The sequence below is a fragment of the Phacochoerus africanus genome, chromosome 1 (genome assembly GCF_016906955.1).
Source record: "Phacochoerus africanus isolate WHEZ1 chromosome 1, ROS_Pafr_v1, whole genome shotgun sequence".
Classification (NCBI taxonomy): Eukaryota; Metazoa; Chordata; class Mammalia; order Artiodactyla; family Suidae; genus Phacochoerus; species Phacochoerus africanus.
In genome coordinates, this window is record NC_062544.1 from 145,263,317 (window position 1) to 145,282,342 (window position 19,026).

Here is a 19,026-nt window from a genome sequence, read left to right on the forward strand (position 1 = left end):
TTGACCACTAGCCTGGGAACTTCCATATGCCCCAGGTGTGGCCCTAAAAAGACCAAAAAAAAAAAAGAAAAGGAAAGAAAAAAGGAAAAGCTGACACTCTGAAGATCTGGTTCCCACAGAAGTTTGTGATTGTCACTCTGCCTTCCCCAGGCTCTGTTTCCCTCATCTGGAAGATCCCTGGCCCCGCCACACATGCGTCATGGATACCAGCTGAGATGGTGGCCATGAGACACTTCATCACCAGGAAAGAGCATTCAAGGATCCTGCAGGGAAAGCACATCTGCTCTGCTCCTGGTTGTGCCCCTAGTTCCTAACCCTATGGATGTTACACAGTAGGTACCCAATTTAAAGATGATGGATGGATGAGCAAATTATTTGTTTTGCTCAGAGTGGAAGTCTACTGAATAATTCCCCAAATCTCAGCAATCCTTTGGGCCTCAAAACAAGAGCTTGCAAGGATGAGCAAGGTGTATGTGTGATTCCAAAGAGGGAAAACAGATCTTGAGATCAGGGGTAAGTGGGACATATTTATCATCTATATGCCGACAGCAGCTGTGCCAGTGGAGGGAAGGTTGGTATCTTTGCAAAAGCCATGGTGCCTGTCTCCCGCCTACCCATAAGGTCTTTTCCATGGGGAGGGTGGAGCCCATGGGGTGCCTCATAAACTGAAGTTTACAAAGAATATGTGACATATACACAATGGAATACTGCTCGGCCATAAAAAAGAATGAAATAATGCCATTTTCAGCAGCATGGATGCAACTAGAGATTCTCATACTAAATGAAGTAAGTCAGAAAGAGAAAGACAAATACCATATAATATCACTTATACGTGGAATCTAAAATATGGCGTAAATGATCCTATCTACAAAACAGAAGCAGACTCACAGACATGGAGAGCAGACTTGTGGTTGCCAAGCAGGAGGGGGAGGGGGTGGGATGGATTAGGAGTTTGGGGTTGGTAGATGCAAAGTATTACATTTAGAATGGATAAGCAAGGAGGTCCTGCTATATTACACAGGAAACTATATCAATCTTTGGGATAGAACATGATGAAAGATAATATGAGAAAAAGAATGTATATTATATGTATGACTGGGTCACTATGCTGTTCAGCAGAAATTGACACAACACTGTAAATCAACTATACTTGAATTAAAAAAAAAGAAATACTAATTTTGTTCATGACCCTCTTTTTGCAATTTAGAGCTTAGCCACCCTTTTGAAGTCCACAATCAGGTCATATAAAAAAGCATTCAAAGTTCCTCATGGGCTGCCCTGTGGCCATCCATGCATTCAATTTGGCTTTTTCCTACTCTGCTCAACAGAGAGAAATTCTGACTAGTTTTCTACTGTATCTTGGAAGATGCATATATCTGACAATGAGTCATGCCTGGAGAAACAAAAGAAAGCCTCCAGAGGCAGCCATATATTGTTTGCAGATAAAGCTGCAAAAAAAAAGTAATTAAGCCTTTTATTTTTAATTTAGGTTCAATTTGAAATGCTCCATCACCCACAGCCCAAAGGAATCTGCTTTCGATGTCCTGAGGACTTGAGTAGCTAGACTGGAAGAGATAGGAGCTGGGAGTCAAATAAGATGCAGACTGCCTGCCAGGGATGGGTAGAGGGGTCCTGGGGCCCAACGAGAGCCCCTGCCCACAGAAGCATCACTCCCCCAGTCACAGAGACCATCACTCACAGTATTATTCTACCCATGCATCACAATGCACAGACTCCACTGCAAGTTCAGACCCACATTATATGTCTGAGCTATAAGATGCGTGGCCCTTGGGGCCTCAGCCTTATCTCTAAATGGGAATAATAATGCTTGCCTATGTCAGAGTTGTTCTAAAAAGTCCAATGACATGATGAGTGACAAAGCAACTTTATAAATGTAGACATGCCTCTCCAAGTTTTGACAGCTTCTAACTGTCTGTTTCCCCACCCCTCCTCCAAAGAAAGGATGAGCTCTTTGGACCAAGTCCATGACTTGTCCAGCAGTGAGATGCAGCTCAAAATGAACAGGCTTTGAAATGAAACCTACCTGGGCTTTATTTCTACCCCTGCCATATGCTGGTTATGTCACCATGGGCATATTTCTTAATCTAAGACTCTCTGCTGGATATGGGGATCATCATGTTTTCCTCCTGGGGTGATAGGAGAATAAAATGAAATCACAGATTAAGTGTCTGACACTTAGTAGACATTCCCATGGATGTTCATTCTCCTCTTTTTCTTTTCCCCATACACTTGTTCATATAACCTCATAGTCATCAGGATTGTCTGCACTCAGTGTGGGGCAAGTTTGCTCAATAGATAAATAGTGCTCAATCAACACTTGTCCTAGACCAGCTTGCTAATCCACCTGACCTTGTCATGCACCAAGAATCCTTACCCAAATTGCACCCCAGCCCTCACCCTACTCTCTCTTTGTGGGAAGCCCAGAAGTAAATAACCGAAGTGATATCCTTTCCTCACCCTGTTAAAAGCAGTGGGCTAGATTTCACTGATGTGATATGGAAATCATCGCCATCACTTATGGAGCTGTAACTCCGTGGTAGGCACCTCCTAAGAGCTTCACAGATACTCATTTATTTACTCCTCAAAGTAACCCTCTGGTTTCAGGTGCCACCATTAACCCCATTTTACCTGTGAAGAAAGAAAGGCCCAGAAGTCTTAAAGAAGGTCTCCAAGCATATGAAAGATGAAATAATTCAAGCCCCAGAACCATGAATAAATTCCCAATTACATAATTTTATTTTATTTTTATTTATGTATGTATTTATTTATTTACTGTCTTTTTAGGGCCACACCCAAGGCATATGGAGGTTACCAGGCTAGGGGTTGAAATGGAGCTGTAGGCACAGGCCTACACCACAGCCACAGCAATGCCAGATCTGAGCCACATCTGTGACCTATGCCTCAGCTTGCAATGCCAGATCCTTTAACCCAGTGAGCAAGGCCAGGGATTGAACCTGCATACTCATGGATACTCATTGTGTTCTTAACCTGCTGAGGCACAGCAGGACCTCCCCATTTATGTAATTTTAAATATGCATACATCCATGTAACTTTACAGGCTATAATGACTTGAAACTAACTACAAAGTTAGAGGGCACTGTTCCAAGACCATCTTCACTTCTGACACCAACTGCAAATTCAGGGGGGTTCCTGAAACCCTCCAGGTTCAATAATTTTGCTAGAAGAACCCACAGAACTCATGAAAGCTCTTAGACTCACAGTTATGGTTTATTACTGGGAAAAGATATACAATAAAATGAGCCAAGAGAAGACGTTCACGGGGCATAGTTCAGAAGTGCCAAACGTGGAGCTTCCACTGCCCTCTTCCCATGGGGTCATGGACACATTATTCTCCTGACACTTATATATGACAAAGCATCACCCTAAAGTGCACCCAAGCCTCAGAGTTCAGAATGTTCATTGCGATGCCATTACACTGGCACAATTGATTGATTGCCCCATGACTGGTCTAATCTTCAGATCAACTGGTACTGTGTGACACAAAGTCCTAACCCTAAATCACCTTGTTGGTCTTCCTGGCATGACAATCCCCACCCTAAATCACACAGTGACTATCTGGCTGACCCAGGCCTCCAGGTAAACAGAGATGACTCCCAGGAGCCCAGGGCAAAGACCAGACCTCCTTTGGGGATAAACAAAAACTCTTCACTACATGCACACACATATATTTGCACTTGTTCTTATATAGAAATGGATATAAATGCATACAGGAAAGACAAGAAAGAACTATAATCAAACTGCCAACAGTCAGAACAGAATGAAGTGTAAGGTAAATACTTCATTCTATGTTTTCTCTATATATTTCCCTATTTTTAAAATATTTTCTGGTGAGAATATATTTACATATTACTTATGAGAAAAATTACCTTTAAAACTTTAGGGAAAAAGACAAAAAAAATTTAGAGAAACAAGAGAAAGGAAAACAAAGTTTATTGTGGCTGCCAGGCCAGCGGCCCAGGCGCCAGGTCTGAACTGCCTTCTCATCCTATAAATAGGAAGAAATCTGCTGACTTGACCTGGTGTGGAATGGGATGGCTGACCCAGTCATGGAATTTGGGTTGGGAAAGGCAAATGAAATGGCACATGGCAGGGACCCCAGGGAAAGGGAAGGAGGGAGATGAATCTAGAAGAGAAATGACCCTCAGATAAGGGTCTGCTTGACCTGCAGTGAGCTGGCAGCCAGGCCAGGCTGAGTTCTGGGAGGAGGCAAGTGGGGACAGTGGCCAGGATGGAGAACATGGAACTTAGATATTGGCCTTTAAAATAGGGGAGGGGAGGTGAAGGTCAGAGGAACAGGAAGAATCTTTCCCATTTCAATCCTTTTCACCCCAAACTCTAGCCTAGAGCCCAGGGCAAGTCAGTGGCAAAGCCTCGAGTCTCACCTATGTGGCACTCTCTGTCCCCCTGTCCCCACCGTGCAAAAGCCCTTCCAGCCAAGCACCCCCAGGGCACTCTGATTTCACCCCACGTTCACAGCACAGGTCAGGGCAGGCCCCAGCCCACCTGTCATCACCATTATCATCATCAACCCCTGCTTTGTGGGGGCCAGCTTTCCCAAAGAAGCCTTGCAAAGGCTTTCTAACAAAACCTAACAGCAACAAAAGGCCAGTTTACAGAGAGCTACCTGCATGAGAAACACAAATCAGAAATCATTTTGAAATGGTAATTCAAGCACCCTATGGAATCTGTATCATTCACGTTCTCCAACATTTTTTTTTCCTTTTTAAAGGAGTCATAGATTTTTCAGAAGAGCTCATGGTGCTATCATAGGCATAACAATGAGGTTATAAATGCATTTGATATATACCAGGTACTGTGCTAACTCAATCAATCCTCACAATTAACACTGCAAAGTACTCCCCCCATTTTACAGATGTGGAAAAATGAGTCTCAGAGAAGTTAAGAGGCTCAAGGGCACACAGACAGTGAGAGGAAGAGCCACCATACAAAACCAAGACTGTTGTGAGAATCTATACTCTTTCCAGAAGGTTCTAAGAACTCCTGGCTCTCCCAGGCTCCCAGCCCACGGAGGGTCCTGTTTCTAGTTTTTCACACTAACCTGTGTGGCTTATCAGGCTCTGTTCCCTGACAGCATCATGAATCTCAAAATGACCTGGGCTGACTTTAAGGTCACTTATTACAGGGACATATTTTCCAATGCAAAAAACCAACCCAGAGTCTAACAGATGAATTTTACTCTTCTTTGGGTGTGGAAGTTAATCTGGAAAGGTGTCATTTAGACACCAAAGTGTGATCATTCCAGGGAGAGTTCAATAGTTTACAAAGACCATGAGGCAGAACCTTGAGCATTGGGATTACCCAGAAACCCCATGTTCCCATAGCATCCTGTGTGCACTTTGGGCCTGCCTCTCACCATGTGTGGATGCTGGTGACTGACATGCGTCTCACCCAATGGCCTGCAATCTAGAGGCCAGAGGCATGGGGGCCATGGTGAATACAGGCACAGACTGTACTAGTGGAGGTGGGGGTGGTGGGGAATGAAGGAAAAGAGGAAAAGGAAAGGAAGTCAGGGAAAGTAGAAAAGGAGGGAAGGAAGAAGAAAAATAAACCATAAAAACTGAGACCTAAATTCTCTCTAGTTATAAAACCACTGAGTCCAACCCCTGGAAAAGGTAGGTAGGAGCATCCCTCTCACTGTGTCTGTCACCCCAGACTCAGCCCTTCCTGGTGACCTCAGCCAGGAACCAGAGCCTTCAGCTCCTGCTGATCAACCCCCAGGCCCCACGCAGACAGATGCTGACTGGGCCTCACCTCCCTCAAGGCACCTGGAGACCTGGTCCTCCAAACAGGTGCCATGGATCTGCAGGAGCAGCTTGGGTAACCATGCACAGGATACCACTGCCCCTCTCACTGCTTTAACACTACAACACTGAATGATGGCTTCAGCGGTACAGAAAGTGACACCCATGCCCAGTCCCACTAGTCAGGTTTCTCAGTGACGCGGTGAGCACAGAACTGATAGGGAGCTGCCAATGTCAAATGAGAGATTTAGGATCCAAGGCATCCAGACAGCCTGGAGCAATAGCATGAACCCAACAAGGGGCAAGTTTAATGAGACAGTTGGTTGGGAGCCCTGTACTTGGGCCCCCGGAATGCAGCTGCGCAAATCCCCATGGGGTGGCATGGCTTGACAGCAGCACATGTGAGAAAGACACAGGGGATGTGTTATGTGTCCAGAGTAGGGGTGTCTGCCAAGCAGGGCTGTGACAGTAGTTGTGAGGGTCGGAATAAAGGGACTGCAGGCCCCTCTCTGCTCAGATCAGTGCTTCCCCTGCCTTCTCTTCAGAAGGACAGTGAAGAACTGGTATCCATTCAGGGCAAAATGAGGGGACAGTGGGGCGGACAGAAGCCATGCCATATGAGCAACAGCTGAAAGAACTATGTCTAGCTTGGAGAAGCTGCTTAGGGGGACATGAGAGCAGCTTTCCAATATTTGAATGGTTGTCACAAAGAAGAGGGATTTTAGTGGGTTCTGTGTGGCTTCACAGGGTGAAATGAGGGCAATAGAAGTGGCATCAAGACTGGACGGTACAGAAGCCAGGTTGGTATCTTCTAGCAGTTAACATTGTCTCCAGAGGCAATGAGCTACCCATCATGGGAAGTAATCAAGTACTGGCATAGTGACCATCTCTTAGGGGTGTCAGGAAGGGTACTGGCCAGCCAAGATGACCTCTGTGGGTCTTTTCATCTCCAAGTTGAGCGTTTCCTGGGAGACCTCAGGAGGGAAGACCTATCTCTGGAGCTGGGTGCCTCCAGGGACCTTTTCCTTAAATTCTCTGGCTAAAGGCAGGAGCCAAGCACTTTCAACAGCTGCCATCCCACTGATTCCTTTTCCTAAATTAGGCTCCCTGGGGCCTCTCACCGGCTGGAGCACAGAGACAAGGGCCCTACACAGTCCAGAAAGTAATTGAGCCCATGATGTCATCACTCAGCTTGTCCCAAGAACACTGAAGCCCAGTGGCCGGGCCCATGGCTCCTCAAATTACCATTCTTGCAGCAGATTTTGGCATTTTGTCCCTGAGGGCCCAGGCCTCTATAAGGTGACACATGCCAAACAGTGACCAAAATAGAGCTGAGCCCTGGGATGCAGGCTGCCACCCAGGAAGGGGACGTGCAGTCAAGGACACTGGGGAAGTGGCCTCCAATGTCCCTGCCCCTAATATTGGCTGCAGTTGCTTTCTCCTTCATCAGCCAAGCCAAGTCAGGGGTGAGACATATCCCCCAACTAGGAGTGAAAAGAGAGACATTCTGGGGTGGGCAGAGCTGGTGAGCCCTGGGCCTCTGATCTGCTTGCCCAAGCGAATGAGCGAGCATGCAGTATGTGCCAGGCGTTCTACAATAGTGACTCAATTCTAATAGTGGGGAAAGGAAAAGACTAACGGGAAAAAATATTCTGTCTTACCGCATTTGAGGAAACTAGAGTCCAGAGGGGTTATAGAATTGGGCCAGGGTCACAGAGCAGTAGAGAATCCTCCGTCAACTCTTACACAGAAATGTTAGCCCCACTAGCCCAGAAGCATTAAGGAGGCCCTTCTACCATCCAGTCCACTGGCTCTCTCATCTCCAAGTCCTCTCTTTTCAGGCAATCAGAATTAGGTGGAAATCAAAATTCCTAGATAGGTAAAAAGGTACAATTTCTGAGAGCCTGAAGGAGGTGGGTTTGAACCCCTTAAAGCAAACAACCCCCAGAAGAGCCTGGGGTTCCAAAGACAAATTTACCTCCTTCCCAAATTCCTGTCATGGGACGATGATCAACCTAGGGGACATGAGAAGAAGGATGGAAACAGGTGAAGGTGGAGGGAAGCAGCAGCACCATGAAGATGGGTGGGCCACGTTCGCATCCTCACTCAAGCAAACCAACTTTACAGAAATAGGTTTGTCCAGCAGCAACTGCATAGGGTTCTATCTAAAACATTCAGAGACTATGTGTGACTGAAGTTAACACAACTTTAGGATTTCTTTCCAAGTAACCTAGTGGGATTAATAAAAGTGGGGGAGGAGGTGGGAAATGAAATGAGACTGGTTCTGAGTTAGCAACTGCTGAGACCAGGGGCTGGTTCATTATACTTACCATCCTCTGTACCCTTGTATATGTTGTTTGAAATTTTCTCTCATTAAAGATTTAAAAAGGAGATGTTGCCAATATTTTGAGCATCATTGCTAATGTTACAGCCCAGAAAGAGAATTTGTCAAGGATGCAAATATTCTGCAAGGGTCAATGTTGGTGTCCATGATTATGTTAGTGTTTATTAGTCTTTCTGGAAGGCATGTGTGCAAACTGCTACTGAGCAGGGCAGGAATTAAGAAATGTACACTCATTAAAGACATGGCCAAAGAGTTGTTCATCCTCACTTCCCTTTTACTGGAGACCACTGAGCTGGTTTCAGCCTCTTTCATGGGAAGGGAGTATCTTTGAAGAAGCTCCCACAAGATGTAGGGGGTTCTGGTCCCTTTAATTGCTTCATGGTGGTCTCTGGGCTGGGCCATTTTGCTTTGGTTCCAGTGATGTCACCAGTGAGTCTGCTTTGCAGATGCCAGCAACCACTCCAGAGAGCCTGGCCAATCCAAACCCAGTTGCTCAGATGCCTTCTCTAAATAGAAGGCTTGTATGATGATGCCTCCCTTCTGCCTGTGTGAGGAAGCCAGGCTGACAGGCCACGTTGATTAACCCTGAGCTAATTTTTACCTGTGGCCACCTGTCAATGTCAATTTACATGAGTCTTGAATAATGCAGCCACGTGGTGCAGCACCAGGACAGCCTGACTTGGGGACAGGACTGTCCTGGGTGTAGGGTGAGTTCCACTGGCAGTTCAGGATTGGCTCCTGGTGGTTCACACACCCAGCATGAAACCACACCTGCTCACACAGTGTCACATCATCAATCCTTTCCAAATCAAGCTGGATATTTGGAGATTACAGCAAGGAGAAAATCTCACTTTTCTGCCAGTAGGTCTTTAACACCTTACTAACAATAGCTAATACTCCGTTTTAACAAGCGAGAGAACAAACCTCAGCTTTGAGGTCCTTGCAGGCAACAAAATCTAGCTAAGACTGAACACTGATTTTCATCATGTTTAATTCTGCAGCCACTTTCTGTGTATGGAAATGAGGCTAGCTTCCTGTGTACAACCCTAAGACAACATAAAGAAACGTTAAGTAAATATAATTCAGGTGTTCTGCGAAGTGTGAAGAAACAGATTTCACATGGAGCTAAAGAAGTTTACACAGGCCACACAGCAGCTGCTGCAGCACCACCCAGCACAAGGGATAGTGTGCGGACATTACAGAGACAGGGAGGGCCATCTCAGCTGACTCAGGCTAAGACGTCCCCTAGCCAACTTTCCAAATTCTACAAAAGCATAAAACCACCTAAACAGGAGTTCCCTAGTGGCCTAGTGGTTAAGGATTCAGTGCTGTCACTGCTGTGGCTCAGGTTCAGTCCCCGGCCTGGGAACTTCTGCATGCCGCAAACGCGGCCAAAAAAAATCATCTCAATATATTCTGTTTTGTTTTGTTTTGTTTTTTCCTTCAGTCACCCGGTCTAGAACGCCGGGAGTCATTCCTGACTTTTCCTTCAGAACCCCCTTATCATCCCCATGCCTGTTATCGCCATCATCATCTTCACTATCATCTGCATCACCGTCATCAATGGATAAGAGCATCTACTGAACACTTCCTAAGAAGCAGGCATTTATCTCAGTGACTCCTCCTGACACTCTACAACTGGGAACATCATATCCAGCCTACCTTACAGATAAAGAAACAGACTCGGAAAGGCTAAGTGACTTGCCCACACTTACACACCAACTGAGGGTGGAGTCAGGATTTGAACCCAGGTCTGTTGTCAGAGACCATGCTTTCCTGCCTTAGGTTAGGTCTTTAGCATTTCTTTCCCAGTGGTCAATACCACCCAAATTTCCTGCCTCCTGTCTCCCCCACTGCATCCCCCACGGGGACCAAACCATCCATTGTTTGGCCACCAGCTTGACCTATATAATGCTTAAATCTGCCCCAGAGACTCCCCTGCCTGAAATCCTGAGTGGCTTCACCAGTAGATGGTAATGAGCTTATCTTACTTACCAGGGCTCCTTGATAGAGAGGATACAAAGGATTCTGGGTAATTTAAGAAAGGAAAAATGCAAGGGCAGGGAAAGTACTGGAAGAACACAAGGTAGCTCACTTAAGCTAAGCATGGGCCCTGATATAATAAGCACCCATCACAAGTTTCTTGAATGGATAAATGAATGAGAGAATAAGTGAATGAATGGGGAGGGTAGGCAGCACTGCTTGGTGAACATCTGCAGTTTTTAAGCCAATCTAGAATTGCTTCAAAAGTCCCTACTGGATTAGCTTCCTAGGCACTCACAACCCCCTCCCTACCACTTCCATCTGGTTCTGAGTGGGAAGGATTCCATAGAACCTTCATAAAACCACAGGTAAAATAAGGAAAGCATCAGCCCGGAACCTTGAGATTTATACTTTAGTCCTGGCTGCATCTCCCACTGGGTGGGGCTTCTTGGGCTAGATGTGTCCCCTCTCTCAGCCTCAGTTTCCACATCTGTAAGATGGTCACATCCAGCAACTCCTAGCTGCCTGCACTTGGAGGGGAAAGTGAGGGGGTGTATGTGCACCAACACTGGGTAAGTGCAAGCACGAGCTCTGTAAGTCAACTTTCTTAATCATATCTTTTGAGTTAATATTGAAATGAATTCTATCCAACCACAGAAAATGATGGGGCAATGGTGGCAGTCACAGGAGGAAGGCTTTAAGGGAAAGGTGGCCCTGGGTTTCCATACCTGCAACCAACACTGCACTAAGGCATTTACAGCACCATGGCAGCAGGAGGAAGTTGAAAATTAAAAATGAATGAGCTGGGAGCTAGCTGCCATCTTGCAAGTAGATTATACAATATATATTTTGCATGCATGTGTGTGTGTGTGTGCATATAGGCATGCATGAGTGCACGTGCGCTCAATGGAAAAGGCCCTAGAAATCTGTCCGGCCCTAACCCACACAGATGGGGAAGCTGAGACTCAGAAAGGCTAAACACCTGGTTCTCACATTTGCACCAATGGTCTCTGCAGCCCAGGGGTCCTGACACCACACACAGAGGGTGTCTACTCTCCCTCAACTCCCATCCATGAATCCTTTCTCCAGCACATCCTGCTGCTGCTCCTCCCAGGGAACGTCTGGGTGGCCCTCTGAGTCCATGGGAGGCAGATGCAGACACCTTCCTCCACGTGCGCCCAACATACAGTGTTTTTTGCTCTAAGTGGATTGGCACCGGCCTACACTCAACCTGCCAAAAATCTCCTGTGTTCTTTGGGCTCAAGCCCAAGGTCATCATATCACTTTCCAGGGAGCCATGGAATTGGCCCCAGAGAGGAGAAACATCTGGAAAGCAGAAAATGGATACACATTACTCTTGGAACCAAAGTAGCAGCAGCTCTCTCCCACCACACATGCTCACAACAGGCACTGGGCTCACCTTCCAGACCCATGGAGGTGGAACCTGGACAGGGTTAGGACCTGGGGGTGGGGCCAGCGCCTGAAGAGAGGCCCTTCTAAACTTCAAGCAGGCAAAGCTGCATTGAAACTTGTATTCTCCTGGGTCACCAGCAGAAGAAATGGGGCTGGTACAGCTTCTCTGCAAGGCAATGCATCAGTATATGACAGAATCTTAAACAACTACATATAATGTTATATATTATATGAAAACTTTGTGCTTTCATTTTCATGTTTACCTCAGATTCTTTCCTTCATTCAGAATTTAAAAGTGGAATTATGGCATCAAAGGACACACACATATAATGTGTATTGGACTAAATGTTATAGATTCAATATAATATATTCAATATATGTCATATATTCAATGTATTTTGAACTGTATTATGTGTATATGTGGATATCACTATATATGTATATATATTTATATTAACAGAAAAATTAAAATTATAAAAGGAAAAGAAGAAAATTAATTGCCTCCTATCATAAGAAATTAATAATATTAAGAAAGTTTATAGATTTCCCATCATGGCTCAGTAGTAATGAATCCGACTAGTATTCATAAGGATGTGGTTTTTTGGGGGGTTTTTTTTTGGGTTTTTTTTGTCTTTTGTCTTTTGTTGTTGTTGTTATTGTTGTTGTTGTTGCTATTTCTTGGGCCGCTCCCGCGGCATATGGAGGTTCCCAGGCTAGGGGTTGAATCAGAGCTGTAGCCACCGGCCTACGCCAGAGCCACAGCAACGCGGGATCCGAGCCGCGTCTGCAACTTACACCACAGCTCACGGCAACGCCGGATCGTTAACCCACTGAGCAAGGGCAGGGACCGAACCTGCAACCTCAAGGTTCCTAGTCGGATTCGTTAACCACTGCGCCACAACGGGAACTCCAGGATGTGGTTTTGATCCCTAGCCTCAATCATTGGGTTAAGGATCCAGCATTGGCATAAGCTTGCGGTGTAGGTTGCAGACACAGCTTGGATCCTGCATTGCTGTGACTGTGGTATAGGTTGGCAGCTGCATCTCCAATGCAACTCCTACCCTGGGAATTTCCATGTGCTGTGGATGCAGCCCTTAACAGCCAAAAGAAAAAAAAAAGAGAGAGAGAGTTTATGGAGTTCCTGCTTGGCACAGTAGGGTAAGCATCTGACTGCAGTGGCTCAGGCCACTGTGAAGGTGCAGGTTCAATTCCTGGCCTAGCACAGTGGATTAAAGGATCCAGCATTGCTGAAGCTGTGTTGTAGGTCACAGATGTGGTTTGGAGTCAACCCTGGCCTGAGAACTTCCATATGCCACGGGTGCGGCCATAAAATTAAAAAAATATATACAACATTAAAAAACCACGTTTATCCATAATGTTTACCCATAACACTATGAGAAAACAGTAGAAATACAAAGTTATATTCTTCTCCCTCCCTCCTCCTCTGCCTCTGCCTGGTGGTCAGCTTTTAAAAACCAGGCACTCCCTCCCCACTTCAATGCCCAGCGAAAACATCTCCCTCCTTTGTTCCACACTGCAATTTTTTTTAGGTTTTTATTTTTTTATTATAGTTGATTTACATTGTTCTGTCATTTTCCGCTGTACAGTCAAGTGACCCAGTCATATACATATACACACACGTTCTTTTTTCCACATTATCTTCCATCATGTTCCATCACAAGTGACTAGATACAGTTCACTGAGCTACACAGCAGGATCTCATTGCTTATCCATTTCAAAAGCAAAAAGTTTACATCTACTAACTCCAAACTCCCAGTTCATCAAATCAAAACTACTATGAGGTACCACCTCACAGTGGTCATAACAGCCATCATTAACAAGTCAACAAGTAACAAATGCTGGAGAGCGTGTATTGGAAAGGGAACTCTCCTACACTATTGGTGCAAATGTTAATTGGTACAACCGCACAGCAATTTAGAAAGCATCCTGCCCTGGGGCCGGAGATGTCATTACGTATGTGTTCCCGCCCACACTGCACCCTCCCCCAGAGGCAACCTAGCACATCATCTTCTCTTCTCAAGTCATATTTTTGTCACTCACATTGCACAGCTCAAACTCATTTCTAGTTACAAAGCCTTGTTTCGGGAGTGCTGCAGAAAAAATAATTTTCCCTAATTTATCTGAATAAACATATGTCTGTCAATACAAATCTTGTCCCTTCATGGATCATCTGCTGCATCTCCAGCAAGGCACCTCAGGGCAACGCTAAGGAGGCTCTTAGGCAGCCACACAAGGCAGCTGCTGAGGCAATCTGTCTTTAAGAAAACCCTCTCTGAGCCAAGCTGGAGGAATGAGAAAAATAAGCAGAGGTTTCAAATGGGGATGATTTTTACATCTGCCTGTTGAGATCTGGTCTGTTCTCCTGCAAGAGTCTAGAATGCCTGGCGTCCACCAATAGTCAAATCCCAGAGTCACCTGCCCAACCCTGCCCTTTGTTGCCCAGGACCACGCCACACTGGCCCTGCAGCCCAGCTTGTCCTCATTCTCTCTAAGTGAAAGGGCTGCTTTCTGCCCCATCTGAAGACAAATGCCCTTAGAAGCAACTGGCCCTTTGTCTTCCTAAGCAATCCCCGCCCTGGGAGGCAGGGTGATCATCAGTGAACACAGTTGGCCACAGGAAGGCAGGCGAGTTGAGAGCCTGGCTTTCCTCCTTGTTACTCAGCGAACTCAGGTCAGTATAGACAGAGTCTCCAAACCAGCCTCTTCAGCCTCAGAGGACATGCCCCACGCAGTTTCTATCAAGTTCATGTATGACACTAAACAGGCGCAAGCTTACTCTCTCAGGATGAGAGAGCATGGCTGGGGATGCCTTGCATTCAGGGTGTGCACAAATCCTACCCTGGTTGCCAGTTGTTTGGCTGTGTAGATTTCCCCACTCTGGGAAACAGCACTCAGATTTTCCCAAAGGAACCAGCCTTTCCCATTTCTGGATCCAGGTTTTCGTGGGGCTGGTCCCATCCTCTGAATCCCACCCACCATTCAGCTCATTTCATCAGCCGAGACACAGGCATTGGCTTTAGGCCGGTCAATTCGGCCCAGTCTTTGATCTAGAAACTTTTCTGGAGCAACTAGGAAAGCCATGTGCTCTCAGCTGCAGTAGTTACTGAGAAAGTCAGCATAAGCCTGAAACTAAAATGTTCAGCTTGCTACTAACAGGACAAAAATGGAGAGAAACAGGTGCTAGTGGTATTGTCTGAACTTCCAGCTACACTCAGGCCTCCGTCCAGGACACCCCCGAGCTTTCCAGTTCCACTTGCCAATGAACTGCTTTGCCAGGTGAGGTGGGCTTCCCATTCTCCCACCAAGTGGCAGGGCCCACAGGTCCCTGTACATTTGCTTTCTGCTAAACCACCATCACTATTTGTTGGTGACATCAGCAACATCTGTCCTCTGCACCTCTTTCACCTGTGTGTCCTGCCTTGGTCTAGAGGCATCAGGATGTGATGGGTGAGTCCCAGCTCAGCCACACAGTGGGCAAATGGTAGCGAGCTAGTGCTCTGGGTCTCAGGCATAGAAGCTGGACCCAGAGATGGGTGGGGTCAGAAACCAGGAGAGGAGACTGAGGATGTCCAAAAGGGTCTGTGCTGTGAGAAGTGAGGAGGGACTGGGCTCTAGGTCATGATCAGCTCACCAGGAGTCATCAGTTACAAGAGTCAGAATCAGACACCAGAACCTCATAGACAATCAGAGCTGCCAGGAAGGCAAAGGCAGGGAAGAAACATCTATGGAGACAGGAGCCCCTTGGATACTCCGAGCCTCCTCTGGTCTTCAAGGAGTGCCCTTCAATTCCACTCGGGATAACTAGAAACCAAAAGACCTGGCTCCGGTCCAACCTGCCACATGACTTCAGGCAGAGGGCTCAACCTTGTAAACCTCAGTTTTCTCATCTATGAAATGGGTCTTAAAACAAACGGGCCTCAAAAACTAAAAGATGCACCAGATTGAGATGGTGGCGAAAAAGTATTTTGCAAATAGGCTGTTAGTAGCTGGTATGGCTTAAAAGGCCCTTTCCTAGCTAACAGGAGGGTAGCTTAAAAGAGACTTCAATGCTTTATCCCAAAGCAGGAGTGCACAGTGGTTAAGAAGGAAGTAGGATTTTGAGCCTGAATATTTTGAATTTCAATCCCGACTTTGACCCTTATTCTTTAGGAAACTGGAACAAGACATTCTGGGTTCCTATGCATCTGTTTCAACATTTTTCAAGTGGGAAAAAGAATCCCAGCTTTCCTGCAGATCTAGAGAGGAGACCAAATGAGGGCAAAAGAACTTGGTAAAACAGAGTAACAGAAAAATAATAATAAAAATTAAAAATTAACTACCCTTTAATGAGCACTTGCTCTGTGCCAAGCATCATCTTATCTAAGATCCACAATGATTCTCCAAGACAGACGTAGCAGTAATAATAACCATCACCGACACAGGATTGATAGCAGTACTCATCACTGAGGGCCTGCCCCACGCCAGGCCCTGGCCTAAGGGTTTTCCAGGCAGTTCCTGCTTCTGGTCCCAACAGTTCTAGGAAGAAGAGGTACCAACAACGCCCCATCCTGCAAGTGGGCAGACTGGGATTGATGAGCCAAGGTCACAGGGCCACGAAGGGCTCAGCTGGGATTTATTTCAAACGCGGGGCTGCTTCTACAAGGTATCACATGAACATGGGGAGCGTGTGTGCTGCAGCTATCATACACTGTCTAATCCCTAGAGAGTTCTAGTCCCAGGAATGAGGGGCAGAAGGGTCACAGAGAAGGATCTGTGTCACCCTGTCCAGGACAATAATACAAACAGGAAGCCATGGCCAGGACCCTACTTCTATTCCACAATAAAGACATTTCTGTGTAGCTGAAGAGGTTTCCTAGAATGAACCCACCCAGAAAAAGCTGGGCCCCAAACCTCTACCCAAGAAGAACCACTCACTTCTACTCAGTTGCTGTCCCAGCTGCCATTAGGCTGTGGTGCCCACCTAGCCTGGGGTGGGCCCTGGACGGGAGCCTGTTGTTACATCAGCTGGTCTGCACACTCATCCCTGGAGTCTGGGGGGCTCTTCCCTTCTTACACACTCACAGAGGCACTCCGTCTATGCCAGCACACTGCATTTGTACCCAGGACTGAAAGCCTGGCTCCAACTTTCCTGCTCTGAGATTTGAACAAGAAATTAAACCCTGCACCTCAATCTGCTCATCTATAAGATGGGGATTAAAAAAGTCCCTCCTTGTGGAGAAAAGGGAACCCCCCTACACTTTTGATAGGAATGTAAATTGGTACGGTCACTAAGGAGGACAACATGGAGGTTCCCTAAAAAACTAAAAGCAGAGTTACCATGTGATCCAGCAGTTCCACTCCTGGGCATCTATCAGGAAAAGACGAAAACTCTAATTTGAAAAGATACATGCACCCCAATGTTCACTGCAGCACTATTCACAATAGCCAAGACATGGAAGCAACCTAAATGTCCACTGACAGATGAATGGATTAAGAAGATGTGGTACATATGCACAACGGAATACTACTCAGCCATGAAAAAGAACAAAATAATGCCATTTTCAGCAACATGGATGGAACTAGAGATTTTCACACTAAGTGAAATAAGTCAGACAGAGAAAGACAAATACCATGATATCACTTATATATGGAATCTAAAAAAAATAATGCAAATGAACATATTTATAAAATGAGAATATTTATAAAACAGGAGTAGATTCACAGACTTCAAAAGCAAACCTACGGTTACCAAAGGAGAAAAGAAGAGGAGAGGGACAGATAAATTAGGGGTCTGGGATTAGCAGATACATATCACTATATATAAAATAGGTAAACAACAGAGACCTACTATATAACTCAGGGAACTAAATTCTCTATCTTGTAATACTCTATAATGGAAAAGAACGTGAAAAAGAATAGAGATATGTATATGTGTATAACTGAATCACTTTGCAGTACACCTGAAGAAAACACATTTTACTCAACTATACTTCAATAAAAATATTAATAATAATAAAGTTTGAGTTAAGACTATAAATGGGGGACTGGAGTTGCTAACCAACAGAGTACCATTTAGGAATACCTTAAATAATCAATAAAGTGTTGGAGAGGAGTTTCTGTTGTAGCACAGCGGAAACAAATCTGACTAGTATCTATGAGGATTTGGGTTTAATCCCCCGCCTTGCTCAGTGGGATAAGGATTTGGCATTGCAGTGAGCTGTGGAGTAGGTTGCAGATGTGGCTCAGATCTGACATTGAGCAGCTCTAGGTTCAATTTGACTCCTAGCCTGGGCACTTCCATATACTTGGGTGCGGCCCTAAAAAGCTTAAAAAAAAAAAAAAAGACTGAAGGATTGCCAGGCACCCAGTGGGGGGTGGGAGGATAGTGGAAGATGAGCCAGGAGTGACTGAGCCCCAGGGCCTAACCAGCAGGCCCAGCAACTCAGGTGACAAAGGCATGAGCCTCCCCTTATGCTTATTGCTAAGTCACTATCACTCCCGTCTCCCTCACCACACCAGATGGGAGCATAGGCTCTGGAGCCAGAATGCCCATGTCAAATCCCTGCCTGTGGACTTTCTCGAGGTGGGTTGAAATTTGCTGGGCCTCAGACCCTCCTCAGCCAAGTGGAGGTCCTGTTAATAACTCCCTTGCAGGATTCACATCAGCTGATGTGTATAAGGAGCCGAGAACAGCACCTAACACACAGGTGGTACCCCAGGAATGTTCGCCATCATTTTGAAGTCCAGGGGTCCTCAAGGCGAGATCAGGACTGGATTCACCTTTGCTTTCCCAAGGCATGGGCTAGCTGGCGGCCAGCACAGAGAAGGGGCTCAGTTCCTACCTGCTGAATGAATGAACGAGTGAGTGAGTAAATGAGTGAGTCAGTGAGTGAAGTGAACTTAAGAGCTAATGCACTGACCTAGGGTCCTACCGTCCAGCCTTCCATCTCAAGCCTGGCTTCCTAAATGTCACTGTTGATGTCTCTGGTGTCTTTTCAAAAGGATAAAGCAGCTTTAACTGGAGCCAACAAATAATAGAAAACATACTAAATGCATCTCTAAAGAAACTTTCTGGAGCCACCCTGATTTCCCTGAGGTGGCCCAATAAGCCCAAAGACTGATGAGAACAATAGACCCTCACAGGGTTTTTATTTTACCAGAAAAGGCGCTCCCTTATGCAGACAGCCCTGAGGTTTCATGTGTGTGCACCTGCTTCCCCCTGGTGGATGGAGTCAAAGGCAGCAGGAAGCCTTGGAAATTTAAGAGGCTGACTGTCCAACTCCTAAAAAGAAAAATATGTATGCGGTGTTTTAGTTTGCAAAGGACTTTCCCATTCAGTGTCTTATATGAGCCTTAAAACAGCCCTGCAAGGGGCTGGGCAGAGACTCTCCCCACTTCACTGTTAAAGAAACAAGTTAGAGATGGTAAGCTCACAGTAAGGTGAGAAATAAAATTTCAGGTTCAAAAGTTCTGATTCCAAAG